Source organism: Equus caballus, chromosome 20 (assembly GCF_041296265.1).
Source record: "Equus caballus isolate H_3958 breed thoroughbred chromosome 20, TB-T2T, whole genome shotgun sequence".
In the NCBI taxonomy this organism is placed as follows: domain Eukaryota; kingdom Metazoa; phylum Chordata; class Mammalia; order Perissodactyla; family Equidae; genus Equus; species Equus caballus.
The window spans coordinates 34,487,628-34,501,200 of record NC_091703.1 but is presented as its reverse complement, the minus strand read 5'-3'; positions in this window follow the sequence as shown (position 1 = coordinate 34,501,200).

Here is a 13,573-nt window from a genome sequence, read left to right as displayed (position 1 = left end):
GGGGGTAACTGACATGAATCATTACACCCTTCATGTAAAACTTTTGTGGAGATGGACATTTAGGAATATTGAAGTCTATTTGTTATATTAATGTGAGGGCTTACTAAGTGTCAAAGACCCTTCTAGACACTTTTTTTCCTGTCACAGGTGAACTTCATGGTAACCTTTCAAGAGAGTTTCTCATTTCCCTTTTTTTCCATGTGGATGTCCAGTTGTTCAAGCACCATTTGTTGAAAAGACTATTGTTTCTCCATTGTATGGCCTTTGCTTCCTTGTCAAAAATCAGTTAGCTGTATTTTTGTGGGTCTGTTTCTCGGTTCTCTGTTCTGTTCCATTTATCTACATGTGTATTCTTCTGCCAATACCACATTGTGTTGATTGCTGTAGATTTATAGTAAGTCTTGAAGTCAGGCTGTTTCAGTCCTCTGATTTTGTTCTCCTATGGTGTGCTGGCTCTTTTGCCTCTCCATGTAACTTTAGAATCAGTTTTCAATATCCACAAAATAAGTTGTTGGGATTTTGATTGGTATTACATTGAATCTATAGATCAAACTGCGAAGGACTGACATCTGGACGATATTGAGTCTTCCTATCCATGAACATGGAATATCTCTCCATTTATTTACTTCTTTGAGTTCTTTCATCAGAGTTTTGTAATTTTCCTCATATAAATATTGTACACATTTTGTTAGATTTATACCAAAGTATTTCAATTTTGGGGAATTCTAATGTAAACGGTATTGTGTTTTTAATTTCAACTTCCACTTGTTCATTGCTAGTATATAGACAAGTGATTGACTTTTGTATATTAACCTTGCTACAATTTCTTGTTAGTTGTTAGTTCCAGGAGTTTTTCATTGTAGTTGTTGATTCTTTGGATTTTCTGTATAGACAACCATGTCATCTGCTGACAAAGTTTTATTTCTTCCTTCCCAACTTTATATCTTGTTTTTTTTTTTTTTTTGTCTTATTGTGTTAGCCAGGACTTCCAGTATGATAGTGAAAATGAGTGGTGAGAGGACATATCCTTGCCTTGTTCCTGATCTCAGCAGGGAAGCCTCTTACTTCTCACTATCAAGTATGTTGTTAGCTGTGGGTTTTTTGTAGATACTCTTTATCAAGTTGAGAAGTTTCCCTCTATTCCTAGCTTCCTAAGAGTTTTTATCATGAATGAGTGTTGGATTTTGTCAAATACTTTTTCTGCATCTATTTATATGATCCTGTCGTTTTTCCTCATTAGGCTGTTGATGTGATGGATTATATTCATTGATTTTCAAATGTTGAACTAGACTTGTATACTTGGGATAAATCCCACTTGGTTATGGTATATAGTTCTTTTTATGCATTGTGAACTCAACTTGCTAATTTTTTTTGAGGAATTTTTGCATCTATGTTCATGAGAGATATTAGTCTGTAGGTTTCTTTTCTTGTAATATCTTTGTCTGGGTTTGGTCTTAGGGTAATGTTGGCCTCATAGAATGAGTTAAGAAGTATTCCCTTTGCCTCTGTCTCCTGGAAGAGATTGTAGAGATTTGGCATAATTTATTCACTAAATGTTTGGTAGAATTCACCAGGGAACCTATTTGGGCCTAGTGTTTTCTGTTTTGGACTGTTATTAATTACTGATTCAACTTCTTGTATAGATATAGGTGTATTTGGGTTATTTATTTTATTTTACTTTTTAAAATTATTTTTTGAATAATATTAGTTTGCAGTAGAGTTGCAAAGCTAGAACACAGAGTTCTTATATACCTTATGCTCAGCTTCCCCTAATGTTAACATCTAACAAAACTATGTTAAGACTAAGAAACTAAGAAATTGGTACAATCCTGTTAGCTAAATTATAGACTTTATTTATTTATTTATTTCATTTATTTTGTTTTGAGGAAGATTAGCCCTGAACTAACATTGGCAGCCAATTCTCCTCTTTTTGCTGAGGAAGACTGGCCCTGAGCTAACATCTGTGCCCATGTCCCACTACTTTATATGTGGGACACCCACCAGAGCATGGCTTGACATGTGGTGTGTGGGTCTTCACCTGGCATCTGAACTGGTGAACCCTGGGCCACTGAAGGGGAATGTGCCAACTTAACCACTGCACCGTCAGGCCGGCCACCTTTTTTTCCTGTTTTTTGTTTTGGGTTTGTTTTTGAGGACGATTAGCTCTGAGCTGACATTTGCCATCAATACGCCTCTTTTTTGCTGAGGAAGACTGGTCCTGAGCTAACATCTGCACCCAGCATCCTCTGCTTTGTATGTGGGACGCTTGCCACAGCATGGCTTGACAGGTGGGGGGTAGACTTTATTTAGATTTCACCAATTTTTCCACTAATGTCCTTTTTCTGTTCCAGGGTCCAAACCAGGGTACCTTAATGTGTTAAGTTATTATGTCTCCTTGGTCTCCCCAGATCTGTTGAGTTTCTCAGTCTTTACCTGTTTTCATGACCTTGAAAGTTTTGAAGATTATTGGGGAGATAATTTGTAGACTGTCACTCAGTTTGGGTTTGTCTGATGTTTTCTCATCATTAGACTGGGGTTCTGGGTTTGGGGGAAGAACACCATAGAAGTGAACTGCCCTTCTCATCACCTCATGTCAGGGGGAGCATGATGTCAACATGACATTTACCTCTGATTAAATTATGTCTGCCAAGTTTCTGTAACTTTTCCCTCTCCATATTCTATTCTTGAAAAGTGAGTCGCCATGTCCAGCCCACTTTCAAGGGGAGAGAAGGTAAGCTCCACCTCCTGGCAGGGGGATCCTCTTGCATCTATGTTCATGAGAGACATTACTTGGAATTCTTCTGTAAGGAAGATTTGTCCCTTCTCCCTCATTTAAAAATCTTCAATCATTTATATATTTCAATATGAACTCAATATTTATTTTATATTTTGGGTCATAATCCATGACTCTTGTTATTTTGCTGCTCAAATTGTTCCAGCTTTGTTCCTAGGGAGCTCTTTCAGGTTGGTTCCTGTGACCCTTTGACATGCACGATTTTGTGGAGTTGCACTTCTCTTCTGGCTTTACAAGATGTTCCAGGCTCATCTTGTATTGCTTCTGTCTCAGCTCTAGAATCAGCTATTTGTCTAAGGATCCCTGGTTCCTTTTATTGGAGAATGATATTTAGAGACTAAGATCTGGGCACTGGGTGCTCATTTCACTTTCTAAAGAGGACACAGAGGTTCTAGAGCCGTCCAAGCTCACACAGGCAAATAGGTGGCTCTCACTTCAGCACCACATTCAAGTTTGTTCAGTGCAGCCTTCAGGACCCAACGCACTATGGCCAGTTCTCCATAGATGCCTTTCTTTGTTAAAGCTTCTGTTTTTCCTCTCTGCAGGGTTTAGACATTAAAATTTAATTTCTTAATATTTGAAGACTTTCCTAAAAGAAAAACTTTGATCTTACAAAATTGACTAGAATAGGCAAGAGAAAAAAAAAAGCATCTGGAGAAATCTCTTGTATTTTTCTTTCATGCGGAATATTTTCCTATTCCTGCTGCTGTTTCCATGTCCCTGGGCCTGGGGGAAGGATGTCTTGGACCATGAGAGAAAAATGATTCGGAAACATGTTCCTTCATTGCCTCCCCCAGCTCTTCAGCTTCTCCTCTGGCTGTGCCCATCCTCCTCCCCCACCCCTGGCCCAGGAGCCCTTCCTGCCTTCAGCCCCACCTAGAGCCCAGCCTCTCCTCTAGAGCTGCCCCTTAGTGGAAGTGAGCCATTCCTACCGCAGGAGGGCAGAGGAGGAGAGGGAGAGGTCAGAGCCTGGGACTGTGGGAGAAGGAACAGCAGGAAAGAAGGAGGTTAGAGTAAGAAGGACTTCTGCATGAGGGTGAGATGTGAGTGATCAGAGGGGGACTGAGGACATTGCTGGCATCTCCATTTGGAGGAAAGGGAGGGCCTTGGGAACAGGGACAGAGAGCACAGGCAGGGTCTGGATGAGATTCACCCCTACTCTCAAGCCTGTCTCTGACAACACCCCAGGTCACACCAAGGGTGCCTTTCAGTCCCAGGTGCTCTATCAGGTACCTGTATCTTGGCTCTTCTCCAGGGATGACCTCCACTGCTGCCCAGCCTTGGTGTGTCTTGTCCCACCCAGGTTGGGTCCCCCTGAGTCCTGAGTCCACAATCAGTTCCTTCCCTTCCTGCAGCCAGGTCAGCATGGTGTTGGCAGGTAAAGAGTCACATGCTCAGCCTCCACAGTGTGATGGCCCTCAGAATCTTCCTTGTCAGTCACCACGACCTTGGAGGACACTGGTGAGAGACAGTAGAGAGATGGAGTGAGGGTGGGCCCCACCTTCGCTTCCTCCCTCTTCTCCTAGTCTTCCTCCACAGCAGCGCCTCCTCCCTCCCCCAGCCCCAGGACTTCTGAAAGCCCAGGCAGGGAGGCGGGAAGCCCACTTCTGTGCCAGGAGTCTCTCCACAGTGTGCGCACTTCCACTCCCACTGCAGTTGTAGGGCCTGCTCCGTGCAGAGCCCCGGGTACTCACAGAAGGCGATGCAGGAATGTTCTTCCTTCAAATATCTGCGTGGCTCAGTTCCTCACCTGCTTCAAGTCTGCTCAGCTGTTGCTTCAGTGAGGCCCGTCCTGAACACCCTATTTAAAAGTGCCACCTCTCCCATCACCTTGCATTGACTTTCGACTTTCATTTTTTTTTTTTTTAAGAGTTTATTTTTTTCCTTTTTCTCCCCAAAGCCCCCCGGTACATCGTTGTATATTCTTCGTTGTGGGTCCTTCTAGTTGTGGCATGTGGGACGCTGCCTCAGCATGGTTTGATGAGCAGTGCCATGTCCGCGCCCAGGATTCGAACCAACGAAACACTGGGCCACCTGCAGCGGAGCGCGCGAACTTAACCACTCGGCCACGGGGCCAGCCCCCGACTTTCATTGTTTTTTCTCTATATCTCTTATCACTTTCTAACATAGTATGAAGGCTTCTTTTTTCCAGGGATGGACTCAAGAATATCCCCCACCCCCATACTCTTTTGCAATGTGACCTCGTCATCTCCTAAGAGGTGGAGGCTTAGTCCCCTCCTTTTTGATGTGTGATGAGCTTTGATAATAGCACATGAGAAGGTGATATTGCTTGACTTCTGAGGTTCTGACATAAGATGCTTTGTGGTTTCTGACTTGTCCACTTGAAGCACTCCCTCCTGGGACCCACAGCAGACAGGCTACGCCTGGCCACCAATTGCCCCTGATGACTTGGGACATCGAAAGGGGTCTGTCTAGGTTGTGGGGTCATGGGCGACTGCTACCCAGATCGCAGCTATGGCTCAGCTGCGGCACGTGGGGCTCTGGGGATCCCTCCCCTGGCTTGTGGAACCCCTATCTGTTCAGGCTGCTGTAACAGAATACCATAAATTGAGTAGCTTAGAAACAACAGAAATTTGTTTCTCACAGTTCTGACGACTGAGAAGACAACGATCAAGGGACCAGCAGATTGGGTGTCTGGTGAGAACCCTTTTCTTGGTTCATAGATGGCCATCTTCTCACTGTGTCCTCACATGGTGGAAGGGGCTGGGGAGTGCTGTGGGGTCTCTTTTATAAGGACGCTAATCCCCCTCATGAGGGCTCCATTCATAATCTAATCACCTTCCAAAGGCCCCAAATACCATGACCGTTGGGGAAAGTTTCAACATATGAGCTTTAGGGGAAACACATTCACTCTACAGCACCTGCAATGTCCTGTGTTAGTCATCAGGGTAGAAATGAGATTTGGGGCTGGGGCTGCAGAGCTTCTAAGTTCAGGGTTTGGAGTAGCAGACAGTGGGGCCGGAGGAGTCCAGTCTGAGGATCCAGGTGTTTGGGTCACCAGAGAGGAGAGGGACGGGATCCTAGAGTTCCTGGGCAGCGAGCTGTAGAGGGTGCAGGGACTGCTACCAGGAAATGGGTAGTTTGTGGCCTGGGTCCTATTGCTGAGGCCCTTGTAGCCCTCAAGGATGTCCAGCCCAACTACATTTCCACATGTGGTCCTCAGGGGCCCCTTGGCCGGGTGCAGAGGCTCTGGTTGTCGTAGGAGGGGAAGGACACCTGAAGGCTGTAACAACCGGCTGCTCTGAGCTGGTCTCAGACATGGCCATGATTTGGGAGCCAGGAAAGCCCAGGAAACCCTGGTCCCTACAAGAGTGGTGCAGTCCCTGTCTTTTGCTCTCTATGGCCCAGGACCCAGAAAACCCTCTCCAAACACATCCTCCAGGTCCCCTAGGCCAGCCCTTCCCACGCCCCTCCCTCCCGTGGCTTCTTCCCCTCTCCTCCTTGTAAACTCTACCCCTCTGATGTCTTTATTTCTGCCCTATCCCCTTCTTCCTGGGCCTAACGCCCGGGGGGCTCCTCTCCCCCTTCCCCATCCCATTTTTTGAGACTGACTGGACGGAGTCCAGTCCCAAGGCAGCAGCAGGAACAAGTGATAAGGACTCAGGAGTCCTAGGTCCTATTCCAGGAGACCGAGGGCACCTAGTTTGTGTGTGGGGTCCATTTGGGCCCTGGGAACCAGCTGTTAAGGTCTGGAGACCTCCCTGTGCCCTGAGGCACAGTCTACAGTGACTCAATGGGGAGGAGCATCTATGTCAGTGTGAATTTGGGAAATACTTCACACCCTGAACCTGACACGGGACAGGGCCACCCTCTTGTGTGCCATCCCCTTTCCTGCTAATGGGGGCTCAGGGAGACCCTGGGGAGGTTCTGGTTGAGTAGGAGAAAGGGGAGCTGTGTCTTCTGTCCTCAGCACTGTGGCCACATGGGGGCACCACTGCTCTGCTTTCTGATTGTGACTGACCTGCCTGGGAGGGTCTGGGCTGTAAGTTGGTCAGACATGGCTGACCTGGAGGCTGGGCATCAATGCGGGGAAGAAGCTTCTGAGCAGCCCTGGACTCCACAGGTGTCAAGGTCAGGGGTGGAACAGGGACTGAAGGAGAAGAGAGCTCAGGAGCCCTGTGCCGGCTCTGAGGTTCCCATCTCCTCCCTGCCACCCCTCTCCCAGCCCCTTAATGACAACACCGGGAAACTAAAGAAGAAACGTTTTCTTCCACTCTCTATTTCTTTTCAGTACTCCTCCTTGATGTAGCAACTATAACAACATTTGTATAAGTTTTTCTCAGGAAGGAAACATGAGAAATTGGTAACATGCTCATCTCTGTCAGGGGACCTGAGGGGGGCCTGGAGAGGGAGGAAAATTTCCCAACTTAAACCATTTGGAATGTGTTGAATGATCTTTTCAAAATATGTTACATTAAAAATCTCTTTCACTTCTAACCCTTCCCACTTCACGTCCAGTTCACTCAGGTGTGGCCTTGTGCGGGGCCCTCCACTGTGTGCTCCCTCCAGCACTCCCAGCGTGTCCACACCTCAGAGCCTTCATTGCTGTTCCCTGGCCTGAAAACGTGTCTCCCAGGCAGCTCTTTCCTCCCTGACATTCTGTCCAAACGTCCTCACTGAGAGGCCCTCCCTGCACCACCCCTGCACGTGGCACCTTCAGCCTACCCTCCACCCCCGCCCTGCTTTGTCTTTGTTCGCATGCTGTTCACTAACACACATTTGACATGTATTTATGTATTGTTTATCGTCTGTCCGTCCTCTAGAATATGAGCTTCATGAGGACAAGGAGAGGGATTTTGATTGGTCACAGCTGTGTTTCCACTGCCCTGGATGTGCCTGGTTGGTGATTTTAAAACATTTGTTGAGTGAATGAATGAATATTCCACGCACAGAATGACTCACACATACACACACACTGCCACACACCAACACACAGATACTGAAACATATTCACACAGAACACACTCACATAGACACAAACACACATTCTGACACATACATACTCTTGAACCCTAATTTTCATTCAATATTATTTTGTGAACATTTCCCATGTCATTATACACTATTATGTTAAACATTTTCTCTAAATTATTGTCAAAAATTTCAAAGATACTTCAAGTTTGAAAGAACAGTACAATGGTTACCCTAGATTTAATTGTTTTACTATTTTGCCATATTTTCTTTATTATGTAATAAATAATATTGCTATAACTTTTGCTGAAACATTTGAACATCACTTGCCAATATCATGACCCTCATCCCTAAATAGTTCAGCATTCATCTCTTAAGGAATAAACTTTTCTTCAAACAATATTATTTTTACACTGAGGAAAATAACTAATTCCCTAATATTATAAAATGTCAAAGTAATATAAAATTCTCTTAATTTTCTTCCAAATGTCTTTCATTTGGAGAAGACCAGAGCTCAGGGTTGCCTGTGCCATCTCCTCCCTGCACCCTGTCTCTCCAGCCCCTGATGACAACCAACACCCCAGGAAATTGGAAAGTGGAAACATTTTCTTCTGCTGCCTATTTCTCAGTTTTGTGAATAAAATCATCTCTTATTTGGGAACAACATCTCAGTGTCTACATAATATTCCATAGTGTGGATATGCATATTGGGACTATTGAGACTACAAGCACAGCTGCCCTAGGCTTTCTGTCCCCCTTAATAGAGCAGAAGAGGGGCCCTTATGCCAGGAGTCACATGTGGTGACCCAGAAGTCACACTTCCAACAGCAGGGGTCAGGCAGACCTGAGACCAGGTGTGAGCACACTCTCCTCCCTCAGGGTGAAGAGTGAACATGTGCCCATCCTCTAGACCCCTCCTCCTCTTCAGGCGCTCCATCCCATAATCAGGGGGTCAAGAAATGGTTCACAGACTAGAGCTAAGACCCAGCCACGCTGAACCACCTCATATCCATCTGCAGAGCCCACTTGAGAACCCCAAACCCCTGCTCCTCCCCACCTTCATCCCTCACAGACTCACCACCATTATCTGCCTTGAATCCGCCAGGACTAATCTCATTACGTCCTTTTCCCTGTTTGTCTCAGTCACCCCTGGTCCCCAAATATCCTGCACTCTCACCTCCACAAGGCTCTGCACACCCCTATTCTGTCTGCTCTCACACCCCATCCCCAGCTCCTGAAACCTTTCCACTGTGCCCCCTGCAGTTCTCCGCCCATGATCAGATAAATCTCCAAAGACCTCTCACAATGTTCCTTCACGTAGCAGCTCTGACAGAAACCTGGGTCTCACTGAGGACATGGCTCCCTCTGGAGTCTGGCAGCTCTCAGACCTTTGTTCCTCCCACCTTTCTAACATCCCCTGAGCTGTCATCACATTAGGGCCCACACTCCCCTCACTGTATGTATTCCCTATGGACCCCCAGCCATGCCCCTCATTCCTCAATTCTTTTAGCTCCCAGATCACTATCACTGTCTCCAGCAGAGCTATTGCCTTGATCCTTGGTGATTTCAGCATAAGAAGTGGTAGGCTGAACAGTGGTCCCTAAAGATGTCCACGCCCTAATCCTTGGAATTTACAAATAAGTTCCTTTACATGGCAAAAGGGACTTTGGTGATGTAAGTAAAGTTAAGCCAGCCCTAGTGGTCTAGTGGTTAAGATTCGGTGCTCTCACCACTGTGCCTGGGCTTGTTTCTAGGTCATGGACCCACACCACCTATCCGTTATTGTTATACTGTGGCGGCTGCATGTTGCTGTGACACTGAAAGCTATGCCACCAGTATTTCAAATACCACCAGGGTCACCCGTATTGGGCAGGTTTCAGCAGAGCTTCCAGATTAAGACATACTAGGAAGAAGGAACTGGCCATCCACTTTTGAAAAAATTAGCCATGAAAACCCTATGAATAGCAGCAGAGCATTTTCTGAGATAGCACTGGAAGGTGAGACGATGGTGCAAAAAGACGGGTGGGGTTCTTCTCTGCTGTACAGGGTCACTAGCAGTTCGATCCACTCACTGGCACTAACAACAACAAATTAAGGTTAAGGACCTTAAAATAAGGAGGTTATCTTGGATTATCTGGGTGGGCTCAAGCAAGCAACATGAATCATTAAAAACAGAATTTTTTCATCCTGAAATCAAGAGATGCTGCAAAAGAGATGAGGCAGAGCAGAATCAGAGAGGTTCCAGGTAGGAGAAGGGTTGGTGTGTTGTAGGGGGCCATGGTTGAGGACCAGAGAGAATCCTCTAGGAACTCAAAGTGGCTCCAGCTGAAAGCCAGCAAGGAAGTGGGGACCTCAGCCCTACATCTGCAAAAAACTGAATTCTAACAACAACCTGAATGAGCTTGGAGGTGGGTTCTGACAGAGCCCCTAGTAAGGAATATGGACCCGTCAACACCTTGATCTCAGCCCAGTGAGAACATGTTGGACTTATAACCTGAATAACCGTGAGATAATAAATGGGTGTTGTTTAAAGCCACTAGGTCTGTGGGAATCTTTATGGCAGCGATAGAAACCACACAGCAGAGAGGACGCTCTCACTCCCTGCCTCTCGCTTCCCTGAGCTCTTCTTCTCCATGACCTTCTACTCTGCTCTCCCTGGGCCCCCACGCCCTCACAACCCTAGACCTTGTCATTGCCAATAACCCAGCCCTTCCATGGTCTCCATTTCAGCTTCCTACTGTCTGTCCTCCATCTCTCCTACTCATCTCCTTGCAGGGTGGCCAAAGCTCTGGAAACACTGATACTATTATTTTATCATATATTTATCATATATTGCCCCAGAAACTGCATTGATACCCACAGCATCAATCATGTCCCCCATTACAGTGGGGCCTATAGAGGCCAGGTAATAAATGGAGTCCTGGACAAAGTGTGGCTCAGAATGGGACCCCTGTGTCTGTGGACCCACCCGGCAATCATCCCCCTTCCACGAGTGCATAACTGGCATTGATATGCTTGGCAGTTGGAGTAACCTCCACACGGGGTCCCTGGTCTGTGGAATAAGGTCTCTCTTTGTGCTGAAGGCCAAAGGAAACCTCTGAAACTGGCCCCATTTTTGTCAAATGAGAAATGATACTGTGTCCCATGGGCAGGTATTGTGGAGGTTTTGCAGGTATTGTAGGAGTTAGCACCACCATTAGAGACCTGACAGATGCAGGGGCCGTGGTGGTGTTGCCTATTATCTCCAGTTAATTCAGCAATCTGTCCCTGCAGGAATCTGATGTGGTCTAAAGGATGCATGAGCTACTTCAGACTCAACCAAGTAGTGGTCCTGATGCAGCTGCTGTGCTGGATGTTATGTCACTGCCAGAGCAGGTTAGTAAGGCCTCAGGCACATGGTACGTGGCTGTAGATTTGGTGAGTGCATTCTGTTTTATTCCTGTTAGAAAAGTGGCAGTGGGATTTTTAGCATGCACATGTGAGAAGCAACATTTATTTATAGTTTCTCTCAGGCCACTTTTAACTCTCCTGCCCTCTGTAATATAATCTTAAGAGAACTGGACCTCCTGGACATGCTGTAGAATATCACATTAGTTCATTTAATTGACAACCTCATGTTGATTGGGATGGATGAGTGTGCTGGAGGCCTTGGTAAAACACGTGCACTCCAGAGGGTGGAAGATAAACCTGACGGAGATTCAGGAAGTGGCCGCTTCACTTGGTTCTAGAGGTCCAGTGGTTAGGGGCATGCAGGGATGTCCCCTCCAAAGTAAGAGATAAACTGTGCATCTTGCATCCCTCGCTGCAAAGAAGGAATCACACTGCCTGGCAGGCTTTTTTGGATCCTGACAACACACTCCACCCCTAGGTACATTGTTTTCACCACATTCTGGGTGACATAGAAGGATGCTAGCTCTGAGTGGGGCTTGGACATGAAAGGACACTGCAGTAGATCCAGGCCATGTTGCAATAAGACACTATCCATCAAACTCAATGGTGTTGGAGATGTCAGTGGTGGGAAAAGATGCCATGTGATGCTAAAGGCAAATACCAGTGGGAGATTCACATACAAACACCTGGAATTCCTTCTTTATTTTTTTGAGGAAGATTATCCCTGAGCTAGCATCCACTGCCAATCTTCCTCTTTTTGCTGAGGAAAATTGGCCCTGAGCTAACATCTGTGCCTATCTTCCTCCCTTTTATATGTGGGACACCTGCCACAGCATGGCTTGATAAGTGGTAAATAGTTCCGCGCCTGGGATCCAAACCGGCGAACCCCGGGCCTCCGAAGTGGAGCACTTGGGCTCAACTGCTACACCACCGGGCAGGCCCCTGTCCTCTGGGATTCTGAAAGAAGGCCATGCCATCCACAGCAGAGAAATATACCCCATTTTGGAGGAAACTTTAGGTGAGTTTCTGAGGCTTATTAAGAGAGAATCCTTGACCATGGGACACCAAGCACCCATGTGATTAAAAATGACCATGTGCACTAGGTTCTGCATAATTCACTGTGATCAATTGGACAGGTCAAAGCAGTACATCCTAAGATGAAAATGATAAATCTGTGGTTAAGCCTGAATCACATGTTCACACCCACTAGAAAACATTTACCCTTGAAGAGGCACTGAACACCCAAGAAGATAAATGGACGTTAGCCAGCCTCTATCACTGGTCAACCCAGGACTGGCACATGAATGGAGTGACCAAGATGGCAGAGATGAGACTCCATATGGGTCCAGCAGCATTGACTGCCACTTACCAAGGCTGTTCTGGCTACTGCCACCTCTGAATGTCCATCTTGTCAGCATTAGACCAACACTGGGTCCTAATGTAGCATTATTTCTTTAGGTGACCAAGTAGCCACGAAATGACAAGTTGACTAGAGCAAGCTTCTTCCATCCTGGGAGGGTCAGAGGTTCCTCCCCACAGGGACGGATACCTGTTTTATGTGTGGCTTTCCTTCCCTGTCCCCAGAACTTCAGCCAGCACCACTATAGGGGCTATTTAAATGTCAGATCCACAGGCTTGGAACTGCTCTAGCACGGTATCGAACAGAGGGACTTACCTCACAGTGAAGGAGGTGCAGGATGGGCCATGACCATGGGATCCACTGCACCATCCAGGGTCTGCCAGCCACACAGAACTCTGGACAGGCCTGCTGAAGGCACATCTGATGCACCAGCTTTGAGGAAATGCTCTGAAGGGTTGAGGTTACATCTTTTAGGACAGGGTGTATTTTTTAAATCAGAGACTGTGTTTTCAATAGGAGTAGAATGTGGGTCCAGGATCAAGGGGTGGAAGCAAGTGTTGCCCCATTTACCATCACTTCCAATCATCTACTGGGGGATTTTGTACTTCCTGTCTTCACAACTCTGAGCTCTGTTGGGTAGGAGGTCCTGGTTCCCAGAAGGGGGCACTCTTACAAGGGGAGATGACAAAGGTCCCATTGAACTATATATTATGATTGTCACTAGGGAAGTTTAGACTTTATGTGTCTGGAGACCATTCCTCAAGAGAGAAGTAATTGACCCTCATCTGCAGGAGCAGGTGGGACTGTGTCACATATCGGGGCAGGAGGATTACATGTGGAACCCGGGTGATAGATTTAGGCACCTCATATTTCCCCCTTGCTCCACTGTAACTGTGACTGGACATGTGCAGCAACCCAGTCTGAGAAGGGTTTGGGTTCCAAGGGACCAGACCCCTCAAGTATGAAGAGTCATATTAGGTCACATCCCCCAGGTAAGCCACAAGCACCCACACTCCTGTGCTCTGAAATCCATGGCAGCATTTGTGCAGAGACCATGCTTCCCATGGGCTGTTCACAGAATGACTGGTCACAGCAGG